At 43.8% G+C, this 22,227-nt stretch overlaps 1 protein-coding gene and 5 non-coding genes across 7 annotated transcripts in view; 1 reads left to right on the top strand and 5 right to left on the bottom strand.

The window, feature by feature from the left end:
- The window catches only part of TASP1 (taspase 1), a 663,695-nt gene that overhangs the window by 143,127 nt on the left and 498,341 nt on the right, over positions 1–22,227 (top strand). The window lies entirely within an intron of this gene.
- Positions 2,216–2,322, bottom strand: LOC149451310 (U6 spliceosomal RNA). Its single transcript, XR_016315118.1, has one exon. It is a non-coding gene; the product is annotated as a U6 spliceosomal RNA (small nuclear RNA).
- Positions 8,929–9,040, bottom strand: LOC149451311 (U6 spliceosomal RNA). Its single transcript, XR_016315080.1, has one exon. It is a non-coding gene; the product is annotated as a U6 spliceosomal RNA (small nuclear RNA).
- LOC149451312 (U6 spliceosomal RNA) lies at positions 12,054–12,165 on the bottom strand. The gene has a single exon (XR_016315082.1). It is a non-coding gene; the product is annotated as a U6 spliceosomal RNA (small nuclear RNA).
- LOC149451313 (U6 spliceosomal RNA) lies at positions 16,969–17,075 on the bottom strand. The gene has a single exon (XR_016315119.1). It is a non-coding gene; the product is annotated as a U6 spliceosomal RNA (small nuclear RNA).
- On the bottom strand, positions 20,099–20,205 carry LOC149451314 (U6 spliceosomal RNA). The gene has a single exon (XR_016315043.1). It is a non-coding gene; the product is annotated as a U6 spliceosomal RNA (small nuclear RNA).

Raw genomic sequence — 22,227 nt, forward strand, 5'->3', positions numbered from 1 at the left:
GGGTGTGAGCGGGGGCTCAGGGTGTAAGCGAGCGCTTATGGCATTTGTTCCCTGGTTCCCTTTTTGTTTTCCCGAATGAAGGAGCTCGGGGGAGGGGCGCACTTTTGGCATCCTCACCTTGAGTGCCAGGGGACCTTTCCCAGAGCTGGCCCAGAGGTCGTTGGATGGAAACCATCCTCCGCTAGGCGGCTCTTTTTGATTTTCTCGTATCGATGAACCATTTCCATGCCGGGCACTTTTACCCCCTTCCTGCCCAGGCCATTTTTCAGGTTTCAGCGCTCTCACAATTTCAATGACAATTCGCTCGGTCATACAACATTGTACCCAAACAAACATTTCATCGTTTTCTTCACACAACTAGAGCTTTCTTTTGGTGGTATTTAATCACCGCTGGGGTTTTTATTTTTGGCTAAATTAACCAAAAAAGACCGAAAATTTAAAAACAAAACACGGTTTTCTTTGTTTCTGTTATAAAAGTTCGCAAATCCGTAATGGTTCTTCATAAATTTAGGCCGAGATGTATTCTGCTACATGTCTTTGGTGAAAATAACCCAAATTAGGATGTATTTTTTAGTTTGTAGGAAAGTGATAGAGTTCACAAACTCTGGTATAGGTCTGAATATTGATCAATCCTGAAGTAGTGACAGCCAATCTAATTTCTTGAGGCCCAAGAATGTCAGAACAGTACAGATATTCCCCAAATGACCCCTTTTTGTAAAGTAGACAGTACGACGGATTTCATAAGAGGCATGGCGAGTTTTTTGAAGTTGTATTTTTTTTGTCCGAATTTTTCAGAAAATGAAAAAAATGATTGTCACAATTATTTTTTTTTACATACTGTCACCAGTGCAGTACAGCGTCATCCTATCACTGGCATAGCGGTGATCAGGGACACTGACTGGTGACAGTATGGGGGAAAAAAAAAAAAAATCATTTTTTTTACTTTTTTTTTTATTATTGTTCATTTTTTATTACATTTTTTTTCTTTTTCTTCAAGATTTTCTTTTCATATTTCCCTATGACCAAAGTAGTACAATGTTACCACAGTAACATTGTACTACTTTGGGGAAGTGATCAGTTTTTTTTTTTTCTTTTCTTACACAATTTGCTTATAGCAAAGACTTCCTTTGCTATAAGCAAGCATTTACCTGAATGACATCGATTCATTCAGGGGTTTGTTTTTTTTTTTTGTGCTCAGCTGTGATCTGGCCACGGCTCATCACATGACATGTGCATGTGATCGCTGTGACGATTCACAGCTAGACACTAGTAGACAATGGATGGCATGCATGAAGCCATCCATGGTGTACAACTGTCATGTGACCTGCTGTGATTGGTCACAGCAGGTCACATGGTACCAGCAACGGGGCCGGTACTCAGATCTGTCATCGGCCGTGTCCGAGGTACATTGGTTTTGTTTTTTTGCTATATTATTTTCAACTCACTTTGATTGATTTATGTATCTCTGTGGTTTTAAAATCGATCTATTCACCTAGGGAAGCCTATTGAAACGAGTGGTCTGTCCTAGACGTGCGCTATGAGAACGCACACGCTGGCATGCCCCTTACACCCCGGTCACGTCAGGTGCAACTTGGCCTGCGACTTGTAAAACTGTAGGCCAAGTCGCACCCTATTGTCCGCTATTAGAGCGGTCGTACGGGTGCGGTTCCGGCTTTGTCGGAGCCGCGCCGACTTCTAAAGTAGTGCACGCAGCAGAGCTTTTGGTGCGATTTGCATAGGCATTGGTGTCAGCAGGTCACCCAATTTTGAAATTGGTTTTGATGTGAGCGGGGGCTCAGGGTGTAAGAGAGCGCTTATGGCATTTGCTGCCTTTTTGTTTTCCCGAATGAAGGGGCTCGGGGGAGGGGCGCACTTTGGCATCCTCACCTTGAGTGCCGGGGGAGCTTTCCCAGAGCTGGCCGTATAGAAAGGCATTGGGAAAGAAAGGGGAGCCAAGAGAAGGAGTGAGAGAATGGAGCGCCCCCATAGACTAACGGGGCAGTGGGATGCCCATAGGCGTGCTGCTCTTCTTCAGAGAAGGTTGGTGGGAGAAGCCGCTAGGGCACGTGCAGCTTTCAGTTGCGCTCTAACCGTAAGCCGCAGCTTGTAATTTTTATTTTTTAAAATAGTTGATGCTAAGAGTAAAAAAAAAAAAAAAGAAAGAAAGAAAGCAAGAAATCCAAAGCATTGAATTGAAGGAAGGCTGTTTGAGGAAAAAATTTGGGACCGCTTCATGGGTTAGCATGTCAACCTTACGCAGGGGCTTGCTAATTTTCTCTGTATCGTTCCACGATTGTAATCCTGCCCACCCGCCGATGCGGGGGGGCAAAGCAATGGGAGAGCCCGAGGGGTATATAAGCCGTCAAAGAGGTCAGAAGATCAGCTTATGGAGAGCGTTGAATGTCGGTGTTCTGCGCTATTTCTGCCAAACTATGTTTATGAATTCTAAGAATGCTTTTTGTATAATCATAATCAATGTGATCAATAATGTCTGTCAGTTGAAAAGTTGATTTTACTGAAGAAAATGAGGAGCACACAGGCTATTGTTAAGCAGGACACCGCATGCAAGTGAGCAGCTCTGCCAGGAGGCATTGTGGGAAGGCAGGCAGGCCACGCCCACCATGCCTTGCTGGGCCCATAAAGCAGAGGTGGTTGGATCCAAACCATCCTCTGCTAGGCGGCTATTTTGGATTTGGATTTCCTGGTAATTATTAAAGAGCCATTTTAGTCCATTGGTTTTGTTTTTTTGCTATATTATTTTCAACTCACTTTGATTGATTGATGTATCTCTGTGGTTTTAAAAATGGTGCCTGCGCCATCTATCCACCTAGGGAAGCCTATTGAAACGAGTGGTCTGTCCTAGAGGTGCGCTACGAGAACGCACACGCTGGCATGCCCCTTACACCCCGGTCACGTCAGGTGCAACTTGGCCTGCGACTTGTAAAACTGTAGGCCAAGTCGCACCCTATTGTCCGCTATTACAGCGGTCCTATGGGTGCGGTTCCGGCTTTGTCGGAGCCGCGCCGACCTCTAAAGTAGTGCACGCAGCAGAGCTTTTGGTGCGGTTTGCATAGGCATTGGTGTCAGCAGGTCGCCCGATTTTGAAATGGTTTTGGGTGTGAGCGGGGGCTCAGGGTGTAAGCGAGCGCTTATGGCATTTGTTCCCTGGTTCCCTTTTTGTTTTCCCGAATGAAGGAGCTCGGGGGAGGGGCGCACTTTTGGCATCCTCACCTTGAGTGCCAGGGGACCTTTCCCAGAGCTGGCCCAGAGGTCGTTGGATGGAAACCATCCTCCGCTAGGCGGCTCTTTTTGATTTTCTCGTATCGATGAACCATTTCCATGCCGGGCACTTTTACCCCCTTCCTGCCCAGGCCATTTTTCAGGTTTCAGCGCTCTCACAATTTCAATGACAATTCGCTCGGTCATACAACATTGTACCCAAACAAACATTTCATCGTTTTCTTCACACAACTAGAGCTTTCTTTTGGTGGTATTTAATCACCGCTGGGGTTTTTATTTTTGGCTAAATTAACCAAAAAAGACCGAAAATTTAAAAACAAAACACGGTTTTCTTTGTTTCTGTTATAAAAGTTCGCAAATCCGTAATGGTTCTTCATAAATTTAGGCCGAGATGTATTCTGCTACATGTCTTTGGTGAAAATAACCCAAATTAGGATGTATTTTTTAGTTTGTAGGAAAGTGATAGAGTTCACAAACTCTGGTATAGGTCTGAATATTGATCAATCCTGAAGTAGTGACAGCCAATCTAATTTCTTGAGGCCCAAGAATGTCAGAACAGTACAGATATTCCCCAAATGACCCCTTTTTGTAAAGTAGACAGTACGACGGATTTCATAAGAGGCATGGCGAGTTTTTTGAAGTTGTATTTTTTTTGTCCGAATTTTTCAGAAAATGAAAAAAATGATTGTCACAATTATTTTTTTTTACATACTGTCACCAGTGCAGTACAGCGTCATCCTATCACTGGCATAGCGGTGATCAGGGACACTGACTGGTGACAGTATGGGGGAAAAAAAAAAAAAAAAAAAAATCATTTTTTTTACTTTTTTTTTTATTATTGTTCATTTTTTATTACATTTTTTTTCTTTTTCTTCAAGATTTTCTTTTCATATTTCCCTATGACCAAAGTAGTACAATGTTACCACAGTAACATTGTACTACTTTGGGGAAGTGATCAGTTTTTTTTTTTTCTTTTCTTACACAATTTGCTTATAGCAAAGACTTCCTTTGCTATAAGCAAGCATTTACCTGAATGACATCGATTCATTCAGGGGTTTGTTTTTTTTTTTTTTTTTTGTGCTCAGCTGTGATCTGGCCACGGCTCATCACATGACATGTGCATGTGATCGCTGTGACGATTCACAGCTAGACACTAGTAGACAATGGATGGCATGCATGAAGCCATCCATGGTGTACAACTGTCATGTGACCTGCTGTGATTGGTCACAGCAGGTCACATGGTACCAGCAACGGGGCCAGTACTCAGATCTGTCATCGGCCGTGTCCGAGGTACATTGGTTTTGTTTTTTTGCTATATTATTTTCAACTCACTTTGATTGATTTATGTATCTCTGTGGTTTTAAAATCGATCTATTCACCTAGGGAAGCCTATTGAAACGAGTGGTCTGTCCTAGACGTGCGCTACGAGAACGCACACGCTGGCATGCCCCTTACACCCCGGTCACGTCAGGTGCAACTTGGCCTGCGACTTGCAAAACTGTAGGCCAAGTCGCACCCTATTGTCCGCTATTACAGCGGTCCTATGGGTGCGGTTCCGGCTTTGTCGGAGCCGCGCCGACCTCTAAAGTAGTGCACGCAGCAGAGCTTTTGGTGCGGTTTGCATAGGCATTGGTGTCAGCAGGTCGCCCGATTTTGAAATGGTTTTGGGTGTGAGCGGGGGCTCAGGGTGTAAGCGAGCGCTTATGGCATTTGTTCCCTGGTTCCCTTTTTGTTTTCCCGAATGAAGGAGCTCGGGGGAGGGGCGCACTTTTGGCATCCTCACCTTGAGTGCCAGGGGACCTTTCCCAGAGCTGGCCCAGAGGTCGTTGGATGGAAACCATCCTCCGCTAGGCGGCTCTTTTTGATTTTCTCGTATCGATTAACCATTTCCATGCCGGGCACTTTTACCCCCTTCCTGCCCAGGCCATTTTTCAGGTTTCAGCGCTCTCACAATTTCAATGACAATTCGCTCGGTCATACAACATTGTACCCAAACAAACATTTCATCGTTTTCTTCACACAACTAGAGCTTTCTTTTGGTGGTATTTAATCACCGCTGGGGTTTTTATTTTTGGCTAAATTAACCAAAAAAGACCGAAAATTTAAAAACAAAACACGGTTTTCTTTGTTTCTGTTATAAAAGTTCGCAAATCCGTAATGGTTCTTCATAAATTTAGGCCGAGATGTATTCTGCTACATGTCTTTGGTGAAAATAACCCAAATTAGGATGTATTTTTTAGTTTGTAGGAAAGTGATAGAGTTCACAAACTCTGGTATAGGTCTGAATATTGATCAATCCTGAAGTAGTGACAGCCAATCTAATTTCTTGAGGCCCAAGAATGTCAGAACAGTACAGATATTCCCCAAATGACCCCTTTTTGTAAAGTAGACAGTACGACGGATTTCATAAGAGGCATGGCGAGTTTTTTGAAGTTGTATTTTTTTTGTCCGAATTTTTCAGAAAATGAAAAAAATGATTGTCACAATTATTTTTTTTTACATACTGTCACCAGTGCAGTACAGCGTCATCCTATCACTGGCATAGCGGTGATCAGGGACACTGACTGGTGACAGTATGGGGGAAAAAAAAAAAAAAAAAAAAATCATTTTTTTTACTTTTTTTTTTATTATTGTTCATTTTTTATTACATTTTTTTTCTTTTTCTTCAAGATTTTCTTTTCATATTTCCCTATGACCAAAGTAGTACAATGTTACCACAGTAACATTGTACTACTTTGGGGAAGTGATCAGTTTTTTTTTTTTCTTTTCTTACACAATTTGCTTATAGCAAAGACTTCCTTTGCTATAAGCAAGCATTTACCTGAATGACATCGATTCATTCAGGGGTTTGTTTTTTTTTTTTTTTTTTTGTGCTCAGCTGTGATCTGGCCACGGCTCATCACATGACATGTGCATGTGATCGCTGTGACGATTCACAGCTAGACACTAGTAGACAATGGATGGCATGCATGAAGCCATCCATGGTGTACAACTGTCATGTGACCTGCTGTGATTGGTCACAGCAGGTCACATGGTACCAGCAACGGGGCCGGTACTCAGATCTGTCATCGGCCGTGTCCGAGGTACATTGGTTTTGTTTTTTTGCTATATTATTTTCAACTCACTTTGATTGATTTATGTATCTCTGTGGTTTTAAAATCGATCTATTCACCTAGGGAAGCCTATTGAAACGAGTGGTCTGTCCTAGACGTGCGCTACGAGAACGCACACGCTGGCATGCCCCTTACACCCCGGTCACGTCAGGTGCAACTTGGCCTGCGACTTGCAAAACTGTAGGCCAAGTCGCACCCTATTGTCCGCTATTACAGCGGTCCTATGGGTGCGGTTCCGGCTTTGTCGGAGCCGCGCCGACCTCTAAAGTAGTGCACGCAGCAGAGCTTTTGGTGCGGTTTGCATAGGCATTGGTGTCAGCAGGTCGCCCGATTTTGAAATGGTTTTGGGTGTGAGCGGGGGCTCAGGGTGTAAGCGAGCGCTTATGGCATTTGTTCCCTGGTTCCCTTTTTGTTTTCCCGAATGAAGGAGCTCGGGGGAGGGGCGCACTTTTGGCATCCTCACCTTGAGTGCCAGGGGACCTTTCCCAGAGCTGGCCCAGAGGTCGTTGGATGGAAACCATCCTCCGCTAGGCGGCTCTTTTTGATTTTCTCGTATCGATGAACCATTTCCATGCCGGGCACTTTTACCCCCTTCCTGCCCAGGCCATTTTTCAGGTTTCAGCGCTCTCACAATTTCAATGACAATTCGCTCGGTCATACAACATTGTACCCAAACAAACATTTCATCGTTTTCTTCACACAACTAGAGCTTTCTTTTGGTGGTATTTAATCACCGCTGGGGTTTTTATTTTTGGCTAAATTAACCAAAAAAGACCGAAAATTTAAAAACAAAACACGGTTTTCTTTGTTTCTGTTATAAAAGTTCGCAAATCCGTAATGGTTCTTCATAAATTTAGGCCGAGATGTATTCTGCTACATGTCTTTGGTGAAAATAACCCAAATTAGGATGTATTTTTTAGTTTGTAGGAAAGTGATAGAGTTCACAAACTCTGGTATAGGTCTGAATATTGATCAATCCTGAAGTAGTGACAGCCAATCTAATTTCTTGAGGCCCAAGAATGTCAGAACAGTACAGATATTCCCCAAATGACCCCTTTTTGTAAAGTAGACAGTACGACGGATTTCATAAGAGGCATGGCGAGTTTTTTGAAGTTGTATTTTTTTTGTCCGAATTTTTCAGAAAATGAAAAAAATGATTGTCACAATTATTTTTTTTTACATACTGTCACCAGTGCAGTACAGCGTCATCCTATCACTGGCATAGCGGTGATCAGGGACACTGACTGGTGACAGTATGGGGGAAAAAAAAAAAAAAAAAAAAATCATTTTTTTTACTTTTTTTTTTATTATTGTTCATTTTTTATTACATTTTTTTTCTTTTTCTTCAAGATTTTCTTTTCATATTTCCCTATGACCAAAGTAGTACAATGTTACCACAGTAACATTGTACTACTTTGGGGAAGTGATCAGTTTTTTTTTTTTCTTTTCTTACACAATTTGCTTATAGCAAAGACTTCCTTTGCTATAAGCAAGCATTTACCTGAATGACATCGATTCATTCAGGGGTTTGTTTTTTTTTTTTTTTTTTTGTGCTCAGCTGTGATCTGGCCACGGCTCATCACATGACATGTGCATGTGATCGCTGTGACGATTCACAGCTAGACACTAGTAGACAATGGATGGCATGCATGAAGCCATCCATGGTGTACAACTGTCATGTGACCTGCTGTGATTGGTCACAGCAGGTCACATGGTACCAGCAACGGGGCCGGTACTCAGATCTGTCATCGGCCGTGTCCGAGGTACATTGGTTTTGTTTTTTTGCTATATTATTTTCAACTCACTTTGATTGATTTATGTATCTCTGTGGTTTTAAAATCGATCTATTCACCTAGGGAAGCCTATTGAAACGAGTGGTCTGTCCTAGACGTGCGCTATGAGAACGCACACGCTGGCATGCCCCTTACACCCCGGTCACGTCAGGTGCAACTTGGCCTGCGACTTGTAAAACTGTAGGCCAAGTCGCACCCTATTGTCCGCTATTAGAGCGGTCGTACGGGTGCGGTTCCGGCTTTGTCGGAGCCGCGCCGACTTCTAAAGTAGTGCACGCAGCAGAGCTTTTGGTGCGATTTGCATAGGCATTGGTGTCAGCAGGTCACCCAATTTTGAAATTGGTTTTGATGTGAGCGGGGGCTCAGGGTGTAAGAGAGCGCTTATGGCATTTGCTGCCTTTTTGTTTTCCCGAATGAAGGGGCTCGGGGGAGGGGCGCACTTTGGCATCCTCACCTTGAGTGCCGGGGGAGCTTTCCCAGAGCTGGCCGTATAGAAAGGCATTGGGAAAGAAAGGGGAGCCAAGAGAAGGAGTGAGAGAATGGAGCGCCCCCATAGACTAACGGGGCAGTGGGATGCCCATAGGCGTGCTGCTCTTCTTCAGAGAAGGTTGGTGGGAGAAGCCGCTAGGGCACGTGCAGCTTTCAGTTGCGCTCTAACCGTAAGCCGCAGCTTGTAATTTTTATTTTTTAAAATAGTTGATGCTAAGAGTAAAAAAAAAAAAAAAGAAAGAAAGAAAGCAAGAAATCCAAAGCATTGAATTGAAGGAAGGCTGTTTGAGGAAAAAATTTGGGACCGCTTCATGGGTTAGCATGTCAACCTTACGCAGGGGCTTGCTAATTTTCTCTGTATCGTTCCACGATTGTAATCCTGCCCACCCGCCGATGCGGGGGGCAAAGCAATGGGAGAGCCCGAGGGGTATATAAGCCGTCAAAGAGGTCAGAAGATCAGCTTATGGAGAGCGTTGAATGTCGGTGTTCTGCGCTATTTCTGCCAAACTATGTTTATGAATTCTAAGAATGCTTTTTGTATAATCATAATCAATGTGATCAATAATGTCTGTCAGTTGAAAAGTTGATTTTACTGAAGAAAATGAGGAGCACACAGGCTATTGTTAAGCAGGACACCGCATGCAAGTGAGCAGCTCTGCCAGGAGGCATTGTGGGAAGGCAGGCAGGCCACGCCCACCATGCCTTGCTGGGCCCATAAAGCAGAGGTGGTTGGATCCAAACCATCCTCTGCTAGGCGGCTATTTTGGATTTGGATTTCCTGGTAATTATTAAAGAGCCATTTTAGTCCATTGGTTTTGTTTTTTTGCTATATTATTTTCAACTCACTTTGATTGATTGATGTATCTCTGTGGTTTTAAAAATGGTGCCTGCGCCATCTATCCACCTAGGGAAGCCTATTGAAACGTGTGGTCTGTCCTAGAGGTGCGCTACGAGAACGCACACGCTGGCATGCCCCTTACACCCCGGTCACGTCAGGTGCAACTTGGCCTGCGACTTGTAAAACTGTAGGCCAAGTCGCACCCTATTGTCCGCTATTACAGCGGTCCTATGGGTGCGGTTCCGGCTTTGTCGGAGCCGCGCCGACCTCTAAAGTAGTGCACGCAGCAGAGCTTTTGGTGCGGTTTGCATAGGCATTGGTGTCAGCAGGTCGCCCGATTTTGAAATGGTTTTGGGTGTGAGCGGGGGCTCAGGGTGTAAGCGAGCGCTTATGGCATTTGTTCCCTGGTTCCCTTTTTGTTTTCCCGAATGAAGGAGCTCGGGGGAGGGGCGCACTTTTGGCATCCTCACCTTGAGTGCCAGGGGACCTTTCCCAGAGCTGGCCCAGAGGTCGTTGGATGGAAACCATCCTCCGCTAGGCGGCTCTTTTTGATTTTCTCGTATCGATGAACCATTTCCATGCCGGGCACTTTTACCCCCTTCCTGCCCAGGCCATTTTTCAGGTTTCAGCGCTCTCACAATTTCAATGACAATTCGCTCGGTCATACAACATTGTACCCAAACAAACATTTCATCGTTTTCTTCACACAACTAGAGCTTTCTTTTGGTGGTATTTAATCACCGCTGGGGTTTTTATTTTTGGCTAAATTAACCAAAAAAGACCGAAAATTTAAAAACAAAACACGGTTTTCTTTGTTTCTGTTATAAAAGTTCGCAAATCCGTAATGGTTCTTCATAAATTTAGGCCGAGATGTATTCTGCTACATGTCTTTGGTGAAAATAACCCAAATTAGGATGTATTTTTTAGTTTGTAGGAAAGTGATAGAGTTCACAAACTCTGGTATAGGTCTGAATATTGATCAATCCTGAAGTAGTGACAGCCAATCTAATTTCTTGAGGCCCAAGAATGTCAGAACAGTACAGATATTCCCCAAATGACCCCTTTTTGTAAAGTAGACAGTACGACGGATTTCATAAGAGGCATGGCGAGTTTTTTGAAGTTGTATTTTTTTTGTCCGAATTTTTCAGAAAATGAAAAAAATGATTGTCACAATTATTTTTTTTTACATACTGTCACCAGTGCAGTACAGCGTCATCCTATCACTGGCATAGCGGTGATCAGGGACACTGACTGGTGACAGTATGGAAGAAAAAAAAAAAAAAAAAAAATCATTTTTTTTACTTTTTTTTTATTATTATTCATTTTTTATTACATTTTTTTTCTTTTTCTTCAAGATTTTCTTTTCATATTTCCCTATGACCAAAGTAGTACAATGTTACCACAGTAACATTGTACTACTTTGGGGAAGTGATCAGTTTTTTTTTTTTCTTTTCTTACACAATTTGCTTATAGCAAAGACTTCCTTTGCTATAAGCAAGCATTTACCTGAATGACATCGATTCATTCAGGGGTTTTTTTTTTTTTTTTTTTTTTTGTGCTCAGCTGTGATCTGGCCACGGCTCATCACATGACATGTGCATGTGATCGCTGTGACGATTCACAGCTAGACACTAGTAGACAATGGATGGCATGCATGAAGCCATCCATGGTGTACAACTGTCATGTGACCTGCTGTGATTGGTCACAGCAGGTCACATGGTACCAGCAACGGGGCCGGTACTCAGATCTGTCATCGGCCGTGTCCGAGGTACATTGGTTTTGTTTTTTTGCTATATTATTTTCAACTCACTTTGATTGATTTATGTATCTCTGTGGTTTTAAAATCGATCTATTCACCTAGGGAAGCCTATTGAAACGAGTGGTCTGTCCTAGACGTGCGCTATGAGAACGCACACGCTGGCATGCCCCTTACACCCCGGTCACGTCAGGTGCAACTTGGCCTGCGACTTGTAAAACTGTAGGCCAAGTCGCACCCTATTGTCCGCTATTAGAGCGGTCGTACGGGTGCGGTTCCGGCTTTGTCGGAGCCGCGCCGACTTCTAAAGTAGTGCACGCAGCAGAGCTTTTGGTGCGATTTGCATAGGCATTGGTGTCAGCAGGTCACCCAATTTTGAAATTGGTTTTGATGTGAGCGGGGGCTCAGGGTGTAAGAGAGCGCTTATGGCATTTGCTGCCTTTTTGTTTTCCCGAATGAAGGGGCTCGGGGGAGGGGCGCACTTTGGCATCCTCACCTTGAGTGCCGGGGGAGCTTTCCCAGAGCTGGCCGTATAGAAAGGCATTGGGAAAGAAAGGGGAGCCAAGAGAAGGAGTGAGAGAATGGAGCGCCCCCATAGACTAACGGGGCAGTGGGATGCCCATAGGCGTGCTGCTCTTCTTCAGAGAAGGTTGGTGGGAGAAGCCGCTAGGGCACGTGCAGCTTTCAGTTGCGCTCTAACCGTAAGCCGCAGCTTGTAATTTTTATTTTTTAAAATAGTTGATGCTAAGAGTAAAAAAAAAAAAAAAGAAAGAAAGAAAGCAAGAAATCCAAAGCATTGAATTGAAGGAAGGCTGTTTGAGGAAAAAATTTGGGACCGCTTCATGGGTTAGCATGTCAACCTTACGCAGGGGCTTGCTAATTTTCTCTGTATCGTTCCACGATTGTAATCCTGCCCACCCGCCGATGCGGGGGGCAAAGCAATGGGAGAGCCCGAGGGGTATATAAGCCGTCAAAGAGGTCAGAAGATCAGCTTATGGAGAGCGTTGAATGTCAGTGTTCTGCGCTATTTCTGCCAAACTATGTTTATGAATTCTAAGAATGCTTTTTGTATAATCATAATCAATGTGATCAATAATGTCTGTCAGTTGAAAAGTTGATTTTACTGAAGAAAATGAGGAGCACACAGGCTATTGTTAAGCAGGACACCGCATGCAAGTGAGCAGCTCTGCCAGGAGGCATTGTGGGAAGGCAGGCAGGCCACGCCCACCATGCCTTGCTGGGCCCATAAAGCAGAGGTGGTTGGATCCAAACCATCCTCTGCTAGGCGGCTATTTTGGATTTGGATTTCCTGGTAATTATTAAAGAGCCATTTTAGTCCATTGGTTTTGTTTTTTTGCTATATTATTTTCAACTCACTTTGATTGATTGATGTATCTCTGTGGTTTTAAAAATGGTGCCTGCGCCATCTATCCACCTAGGGAAGCCTATTGAAACGTGTGGTCTGTCCTAGAGGTGCGCTACGAGAACGCACACGCTGGCATGCCCCTTACACCCCGGTCACGTCAGGTGCAACTTGGCCTGCGACTTGTAAAACTGTAGGCCAAGTCGCACCCTATTGTCCGCTATTACAGCGGTCCTATGGGTGCGGTTCCGGCTTTGTCGGAGCCGCGCCGACCTCTAAAGTAGTGCACGCAGCAGAGCTTTTGGTGCGGTTTGCATAGGCATTGGTGTCAGCAGGTCGCCCGATTTTGAAATGGTTTTGGGTGTGAGCGGGGGCTCAGGGTGTAAGCGAGCGCTTATGGCATTTGTTCCCTGGTTCCCTTTTTGTTTTCCCGAATGAAGGAGCTCGGGGGAGGGGCGCACTTTTGGCATCCTCACCTTGAGTGCCAGGGGACCTTTCCCAGAGCTGGCCCAGAGGTCGTTGGATGGAAACCATCCTCCGCTAGGCGGCTCTTTTTGATTTTCTCGTATCGATGAACCATTTCCATGCCGGGCACTTTTACCCCCTTCCTGCCCAGGCCATTTTTCAGGTTTCAGCGCTCTCACAATTTCAATGACAATTCGCTCGGTCATACAACATTGTACCCAAACAAACATTTCATCGTTTTCTTCACACAACTAGAGCTTTCTTTTGGTGGTATTTAATCACCGCTGGGGTTTTTATTTTTGGCTAAATTAACCAAAAAAGACCGAAAATTTAAAAACAAAACACGGTTTTCTTTGTTTCTGTTATAAAAGTTCGCAAATCCGTAATGGTTCTTCATAAATTTAGGCCGAGATGTATTCTGCTACATGTCTTTGGTGAAAATAACCCAAATTAGGATGTATTTTTTAGTTTGTAGGAAAGTGATAGAGTTCACAAACTCTGGTATAGGTCTGAATATTGATCAATCCTGAAGTAGTGACAGCCAATCTAATTTCTTGAGGCCCAAGAATGTCAGAACAGTACAGATATTCCCCAAATGACCCCTTTTTGTAAAGTAGACAGTACGACGGATTTCATAAGAGGCATGGCGAGTTTTTTGAAGTTGTATTTTTTTTGTCCGAATTTTTCAGAAAATGAAAAAAATGATTGTCACAATTATTTTTTTTTACATACTGTCACCAGTGCAGTACAGCGTCATCCTATCACTGGCATAGCGGTGATCAGGGACACTGACTGGTGACAGTATGGAAGAAAAAAAAAAAAAAAAAAAATCATTTTTTTTACTTTTTTTTATTATTATTCATTTTTTATTACATTTTTTTTCTTTTTCTTCAAGATTTTCTTTTCATATTTCCCTATGACCAAAGTAGTACAATGTTACCACAGTAACATTGTACTACTTTGGGGAAGTGATCAGTTTTTTTTTTTTCTTTTCTTACACAATTTGCTTATAGCAAAGACTTCCTTTGCTATAAGCAAGCATTTACCTGAATGACATCGATTCATTCAGGGGTTTGTTTTTTTTTTGTTTTTTTTTTTTTGTGCTCAGCTGTGATCTGGCCACGGCTCATCACATGACATGTGCATGTGATCGCTGTGACGATTCACAGCTAGACACTAGTAGACAATGGATGGCATGCATGAAGCCATCCATGGTGTACAACTGTCATGTGACCTGCTGTGATTGGTCACAGCAGGTCACATGGTACCAGCAACGGGGCCGGTACTCAGATCTGTCATCGGCCGTGTCCGAGGTACATTGGTTTTGTTTTTTTGCTATATTATTTTCAACTCACTTTGATTGATTTATGTATCTCTGTGGTTTTAAAATCGATCTATTCACCTAGGGAAGCCTATTGAAACGAGTGGTCTGTCCTAGACGTGCGCTACGAGAACGCACACGCTGGCATGCCCCTTACACCCCGGTCACGTCAGGTGCAACTTGGCCTGCGACTTGCAAAACTGTAGGCCAAGTCGCACCCTATTGTCCGCTATTACAGCGGTCCTATGGGTGCGGTTCCGGCTTTGTCGGAGCCGCGCCGACCTCTAAAGTAGTGCACGCAGCAGAGCTTTTGGTGCGGTTTGCATAGGCATTGGTGTCAGCAGGTCGCCCGATTTTGAAATGGTTTTGGGTGTGAGCGGGGGCTCAGGGTGTAAGCGAGCGCTTATGGCATTTGTTCCCTGGTTCCCTTTTTGTTTTCCCGAATGAAGGAGCTCGGGGGAGGGGCGCACTTTTGGCATCCTCACCTTGAGTGCCAGGGGACCTTTCCCAGAGCTGGCCCAGAGGTCGTTGGATGGAAACCATCCTCCGCTAGGCGGCTCTTTTTGATTTTCTCGTATCGATGAACCATTTCCATGCCGGGCACTTTTACCCCCTTCCTGCCCAGGCCATTTTTCAGGTTTCAGCGCTCTCACAATTTCAATGACAATTCGCTCGGTCATACAACATTGTACCCAAACAAACATTTCATCGTTTTCTTCACACAACTAGAGCTTTCTTTTGGTGGTATTTAATCACCGCTGGGGTTTTTATTTTTGGCTAAATTAACCAAAAAAGACCGAAAATTTAAAAACAAAACACGGTTTTCTTTGTTTCTGTTATAAAAGTTCGCAAATCCGTAATGGTTCTTCATAAATTTAGGCCGAGATGTATTCTGCTACATGTCTTTGGTGAAAATAACCCAAATTAGGATGTATTTTTTAGTTTGTAGGAAAGTGATAGAGTTCACAAACTCTGGTATAGGTCTGAATATTGATCAATCCTGAAGTAGTGACAGCCAATCTAATTTCTTGAGGCCCAAGAATGTCAGAACAGTACAGATATTCCCCAAATGACCCCTTTTTGTAAAGTAGACAGTACGACGGATTTCATAAGAGGCATGGCGAGTTTTTTGAAGTTGTATTTTTTTTGTCCGAATTTTTCAGAAAATGAAAAAAATGATTGTCACAATTATTTTTTTTTACATACTGTCACCAGTGCAGTACAGCGTCATCCTATCACTGGCATAGCGGTGATCAGGGACACTGACTGGTGACAGTATGGGGGAAAAAAAAAAAAAAAAAAAAATCATTTTTTTTACTTTTTTTTTTATTATTGTTCATTTTTTATTACATTTTTTTTCTTTTTCTTCAAGATTTTCTTTTCATATTTCCCTATGACCAAAGTAGTACAATGTTACCACAGTAACATTGTACTACTTTGGGGAAGTGATCAGTTTTTTTTTTTTCTTTTCTTACACAATTTGCTTATAGCAAAGACTTCCTTTGCTATAAGCAAGCATTTACCTGAATGACATCGATTCATTCAGGGGTTTGTTTTTTTTTTTTGTGCTCAGCTGTGATCTGGCCACGGCTCATCACATGACATGTGCATGTGATCGCTGTGACGATTCACAGCTAGACACTAGTAGACAATGGATGGCATGCATGAAGCCATCCATGGTGTACAACTGTCATGTGACCTGCTGTGATTGGTCACAGCAGGTCACATGGTACCAGCAACGGGGCCGGTACTCAGATCTGTCATCGGCCGTGTCCGAGGTACATTGGTTTTGTTTTTTTGCTATATTATTTTCAACTCACTTTGATTGATTTATGTATCTCTGTGGTTTTAAAATCGATCTATTCACCTAGGGAAGCCTATTGAAACGAGTGGTCTGTCCTAGACGTGCGCTATGAGAACGCACACGCTGGCATGCCCCTTACACCCCGGTCACGTCAGGTGCAACTTGGCCTGCGACTTGTAAAACTGTAGGCCAAGTCGCACCCTATTGTCCGCTATTAGAGCGGTCGTACGGGTGCGGTTCCGGCTTTGTCGGAGCCGCGCCGACTTCTAAAGTAGTGCACGCAGCAGAGCTTTTGGTGCGATTTGCATAGGCATTGGTGTCAGCAGGTCACCCAATTTTGAAATTGGTTTTGATGTGAGCGGGGGCTCAGGGTGTAAGAGAGCGCTTATGGCATTTGCTGCCTTTTTGTTTTCCCGAATGAAGGGGCTCGGGGGAGGGGCGCACTTTGGCATCCTCACCTTGAGTGCCGGGGGAGCTTTCCCAGAGCTGGCCGTATAGAAAGGCATTGGGAAAGAAAGGGGAGCCAAGAGAAGGAGTGAGAGAATGGAGCGCCCCCATAGACTAACGGGGCAGTGGGATGCCCATAGGCGTGCTGCTCTTCTTCAGAGAAGGTTGGTGGGAGAAGCCGCTAGGGCACGTGCAGCTTTCAGTTGCGCTCTAACCGTAAGCCGCAGCTTGTAATTTTTATTTTTTAAAATAGTTGATGCTAAGAGTAAAAAAAAAAAAAAAGAAAGAAAGAAAGCAAGAAATCCAAAGCATTGAATTGAAGGAAGGCTGTTTGAGGAAAAAATTTGGGACCGCTTCATGGGTTAGCATGTCAACCTTACGCAGGGGCTTGCTAATTTTCTCTGTATCGTTCCACGATTGTAATCCTGCCCACCCGCCGATGCGGGGGGGCAAAGCAATGGGAGAGCCCGAGGGGTATATAAGCCGTCAAAGAGGTCAGAAGATCAGCTTATGGAGAGCGTTGAATGTCGGTGTTCTGCGCTATTTCTGCCAAACTATGTTTATGAATTCTAAGAATGCTTTTTGTATAATCATAATCAATGTGATCAATAATGTCTGTCAGTTGAAAAGTTGATTTTACTGAAGAAAATGAGGAGCACACAGGCTATTGTTAAGCAGGACACCGCATGCAAGTGAGCAGCTCTGCCAGGAGGCATTGTGGGAAGGCAGGCAGGCCACGCCCACCATGCCTTGCTGGGCCCATAAAGCAGAGGTGGTTGGATCCAAACCATCCTCTGCTAGGCGGCTATTTTGGATTTGGATTTCCTGGTAATTATTAAAGAGCCATTTTAGTCCATTGGTTTTGTTTTTTTGCTATATTATTTTCAACTCACTTTGATTGATTGATGTATCTCTGTGGTTTTAAAAATGGTGCCTGCGCCATCTATCCACCTAGGGAAGCCTATTGAAACGAGTGGTCTGTCCTAGAGGTGCGCTACGAGAACGCACACGCTGGCATGCCCCTTACACCCCGGTCACGTCAGGTGCAACTTGGCCTGCGACTTGTAAAACTGTAGGCCAAGTCGCACCCTATTGTCCGCTATTACAGCGGTCCTATGGGTGCGGTTCCGGCTTTGTCGGAGCCGCGCCGACCTCTAAAGTAGTGCACGCAGCAGAGCTTTTGGTGCGGTTTGCATAGGCATTGGTGTCAGCAGGTCGCCCGATTTTGAAATGGTTTTGGGTGTGAGCGGGGGCTCAGGGTGTAAGCGAGCGCTTATGGCATTTGTTCCCTGGTTCCCTTTTTGTTTTCCCGAATGAAGGAGCTCGGGGGAGGGGCGCACTTTTGGCATCCTCACCTTGAGTGCCAGGGGACCTTTCCCAGAGCTGGCCCAGAGGTCGTTGGATGGAAACCATCCTCCGCTAGGCGGCTCTTTTTGATTTTCTCGTATCGATGAACCATTTCCATGCCGGGCACTTTTACCCCCTTCCTGCCCAGGCCATTTTTCAGGTTTCAGCGCTCTCACAATTTCAATGACAATTCGCTCGGTCATACAACATTGTACCCAAACAAACATTTCATCGTTTTCTTCACACAACTAGAGCTTTCTTTTGGTGGTATTTAATCACCGCTGGGGTTTTTATTTTTGGCTAAATTAACCAAAAAAGACCGAAAATTTAAAAACAAAACACGGTTTTCTTTGTTTCTGTTATAAAAGTTCGCAAATCCGTAATGGTTCTTCATAAATTTAGGCCGAGATGTATTCTGCTACATGTCTTTGGTGAAAATAACCCAAATTAGGATGTATTTTTTAGTTTGTAGGAAAGTGATAGAGTTCACAAACTCTGGTATAGGTCTGAATATTGATCAATCCTGAAGTAGTGACAGCCAATCTAATTTCTTGAGGCCCAAGAATGTCAGAACAGTACAGATATTCCCCAAATGACCCCTTTTTGTAAAGTAGACAGTACGACGGATTTCATAAGAGGCATGGCGAGTTTTTTGAAGTTGTATTTTTTTTGTCCGAATTTTTCAGAAAATGAAAAAAATGATTGTCACAATTATTTTTTTTTACATACTGTCACCAGTGCAGTACAGCGTCATCCTATCACTGGCATAGCGGTGATCAGGGACACTGACTGGTGACAGTATGGGGGAAAAAAAAAAAAAAAAAAAAATCATTTTTTTTACTTTTTTTTTTATTATTGTTCATTTTTTATTACATTTTTTTTCTTTTTCTTCAAGATTTTCTTTTCATATTTCCCTATGACCAAAGTAGTACAATGTTACCACAGTAACATTGTACTACTTTGGGGAAGTGATCAGTTTTTTTTTTTTCTTTTCTTACACAATTTGCTTATAGCAAAGACTTCCTTTGCTATAAGCAAGCATTTACCTGAATGACATCGATTCATTCAGGGGTTTGTTTTTTTTTTTTTTTTTTTTTGTGCTCAGCTGTGATCTGGCCACGGCTCATCACATGACATGTGCATGTGATCGCTGTGACGATTCACAGCTAGACACTAGTAGACAATGGATGGCATGCATGAAGCCATCCATGGTGTACAACTGTCATGTGACCTGCTGTGATTGGTCACAGCAGGTCACATGGTACCAGCAACGGGGCCGGTACTCAGATCTGTCATCGGCCGTGTCCGAGGTACATTGGTTTTGTTTTTTTGCTATATTATTTTCAACTCACTTTGATTGATTTATGTATCTCTGTGGTTTTAAAATCGATCTATTCACCTAGGGAAGCCTATTGAAACGAGTGGTCTGTCCTAGACGTGCGCTATGAGAACGCACACGCTGGCATGCCCCTTACACCCCGGTCACGTCAGGTGCAACTTGGCCTGCGACTTGTAAAACTGTAGGCCAAGTCGCACCCTATTGTCCGCTATTAGAGCGGTCGTACGGGTGCGGTTCCGGCTTTGTCGGAGCCGCGCCGACTTCTAAAGTAGTGCACGCAGCAGAGCTTTTGGTGCGATTTGCATAGGCATTGGTGTCAGCAGGTCACCCAATTTTGAAATTGGTTTTGATGTGAGCGGGGGCTCAGGGTGTAAGAGAGCGCTTATGGCATTTGCTGCCTTTTTGTTTTCCCGAATGAAGGGGCTCGGGGGAGGGGCGCACTTTGGCATCCTCACCTTGAGTGCCGGGGGAGCTTTCCCAGAGCTGGCCGTATAGAAAGGCATTGGGAAAGAAAGGGGAGCCAAGAGAAGGAGTGAGAGAATGGAGCGCCCCCATAGACTAACGGGGCAGTGGGATGCCCATAGGCGTGCTGCTCTTCTTCAGAGAAGGTTGGTGGGAGAAGCCGCTAGGGCACGTGCAGCTTTCAGTTGCGCTCTAACCGTAAGCCGCAGCTTGTAATTTTTATTTTTTAAAATAGTTGATGCTAAGAGTAAAAAAAAAAAAAAAGAAAGAAAGAAAGCAAGAAATCCAAAGCATTGAATTGAAGGAAGGCTGTTTGAGGAAAAAATTTGGGACCGCTTCATGGGTTAGCATGTCAACCTTACGCAGGGGCTTGCTAATTTTCTCTGTATCGTTCCACGATTGTAATCCTGCCCACCCGCCGATGCGGGGGGGCAAAGCAATGGGAGAGCCCGAGGGGTATATAAGCCGTCAAAGAGGTCAGAAGATCAGCTTATGGAGAGCGTTGAATGTCGGTGTTCTGCGCTATTTCTGCCAAACTATGTTTATGAATTCTAAGAATGCTTTTTGTATAATCATAATCAATGTGATCAATAATGTCTGTCAGTTGAAAAGTTGATTTTACTGAAGAAAATGAGGAGCACACAGGCTATTGTTAAGCAGGACACCGCATGCAAGTGAGCAGCTCTGCCAGGAGGCATTGTGGGAAGGCAGGCAGGCCACGCCCACCATGCCTTGCTGGGCCCATAAAGCAGAGGTGGTTGGATCCAAACCATCCTCTGCTAGGCGGCTATTTTGGATTTGGATTTCCTGGTAATTATTAAAGAGCCATTTTAGTCCATTGGTTTTGTTTTTTTGCTATATTATTTTCAACTCACTTTGATTGATTGATGTATCTCTGTGGTTTTAAAAATGGTGCCTGCGCCATCTATCCACCTAGGGAAGCCTATTGAAACGAGTGGTCTGTCCTAGAGGTGCGCTACGAGAACGCACACGCTGGCATGCCCCTTACACCCCGGTCACGTCAGGTGCAACTTGGCCTGCGACTTGCAAAACTGTAGGCCAAGTCGCACCCTATTGTCCGCTATTACAGCGGTCCTATGGGTGCGGTTCCGGCTTTGTCGGAGCCGCGCCGACCTCTAAAGTAGTGCACGCAGCAGAGCTTTTGGTGCGGTTTGCATAGGCATTGGTGTCAGCAGGTCGCCCGATTTTGAAATGGTTTTGGGTGTGAGCGGGGGCTCAGGGTGTAAGCGAGCGCTTATGGCATTTGTTCCCTGGTTCCCTTTTTGTTTTCCCGAATGAAGGAGCTCGGGGGAGGGGCGCACTTTTGGCATCCTCACCTTGAGTGCCAGGGGACCTTTCCCAGAGCTGGCCCAGAGGTCGTTGGATGGAAACCATCCTCCGCTAGGCGGCTCTTTTTGATTTTCTCGTATCGATGAACCATTTCCATGCCGGGCACTTTTACCCCCTTCCTGCCCAGGCCATTTTTCAGGTTTCAGCGCTCTCACAATTTCAATGACAATTCGCTCGGTCATACAACATTGTACCCAAACAAACATTTCATCGTTTTCTTCACACAACTAGAGCTTTCTTTTGGTGGTATTTAATCACCGCTGGGGTTTTTATTTTTGGCTAAATTAACCAAAAAAGACCGAAAATTTAAAAACAAAACACGGTTTTCTTTGTTTCTGTTATAAAAGTTCGCAAATCCGTAATGGTTCTTCATAAATTTAGGCCGAGATGTATTCTGCTACATGTCTTTGGTGAAAATAACCCAAATTAGGATGTATTTTTTAGTTTGTAGGAAAGTGATAGAGTTCACAAACTCTGGTATAGGTCTGAATATTGATCAATCCTGAAGTAGTGACAGCCAATCTAATTTCTTGAGGCCCAAGAATGTCAGAACAGTACAGATATTCCCCAAATGACCCCTTTTTGTAAAGTAGACAGTACGACGGATTTCATAAGAGGCATGGCGAGTTTTTTGAAGTTGTATTTTTTTTGTCCGAATTTTTCAGAAAATGAAAAAAATGATTGTCACAATTATTTTTTTTTACATACTGTCACCAGTGCAGTACAGCGTCATCCTATCACTGGCATAGCGGTGATCAGGGACACTGACTGGTGACAGTATGGAAGAAAAAAAAAAAAAAAAAAAATCATTTTTTTTACTTTTTTTTATTATTATTCATTTTTTATTACATTTTTTTTCTTTTTCTTCAAGATTTTCTTTTCATATTTCCCTATGACCAAAGTAGTACAATGTTACCACAGTAACATTGTACTACTTTGGGGAAGTGATCAGTTTTTTTTTTTTCTTTTCTTACACAATTTGCTTATAGCAAAGACTTCCTTTGCTATAAGCAAGCATTTACCTGAATGACATCGATTCATTCAGGGGTTTGTTTTTTTTTTGTTTTTTTTTTTTTGTGCTCAGCTGTGATCTGGCCACG

Source organism: Staurois parvus, unplaced genomic scaffold (genome assembly GCF_062004578.1).
Source record: "Staurois parvus isolate SC_StPar_1 unplaced genomic scaffold, SC_StPar_1.0 ptg000543l, whole genome shotgun sequence".
In the NCBI taxonomy this organism is placed as follows: Eukaryota; Metazoa; Chordata; class Amphibia; order Anura; family Ranidae; genus Staurois; species Staurois parvus.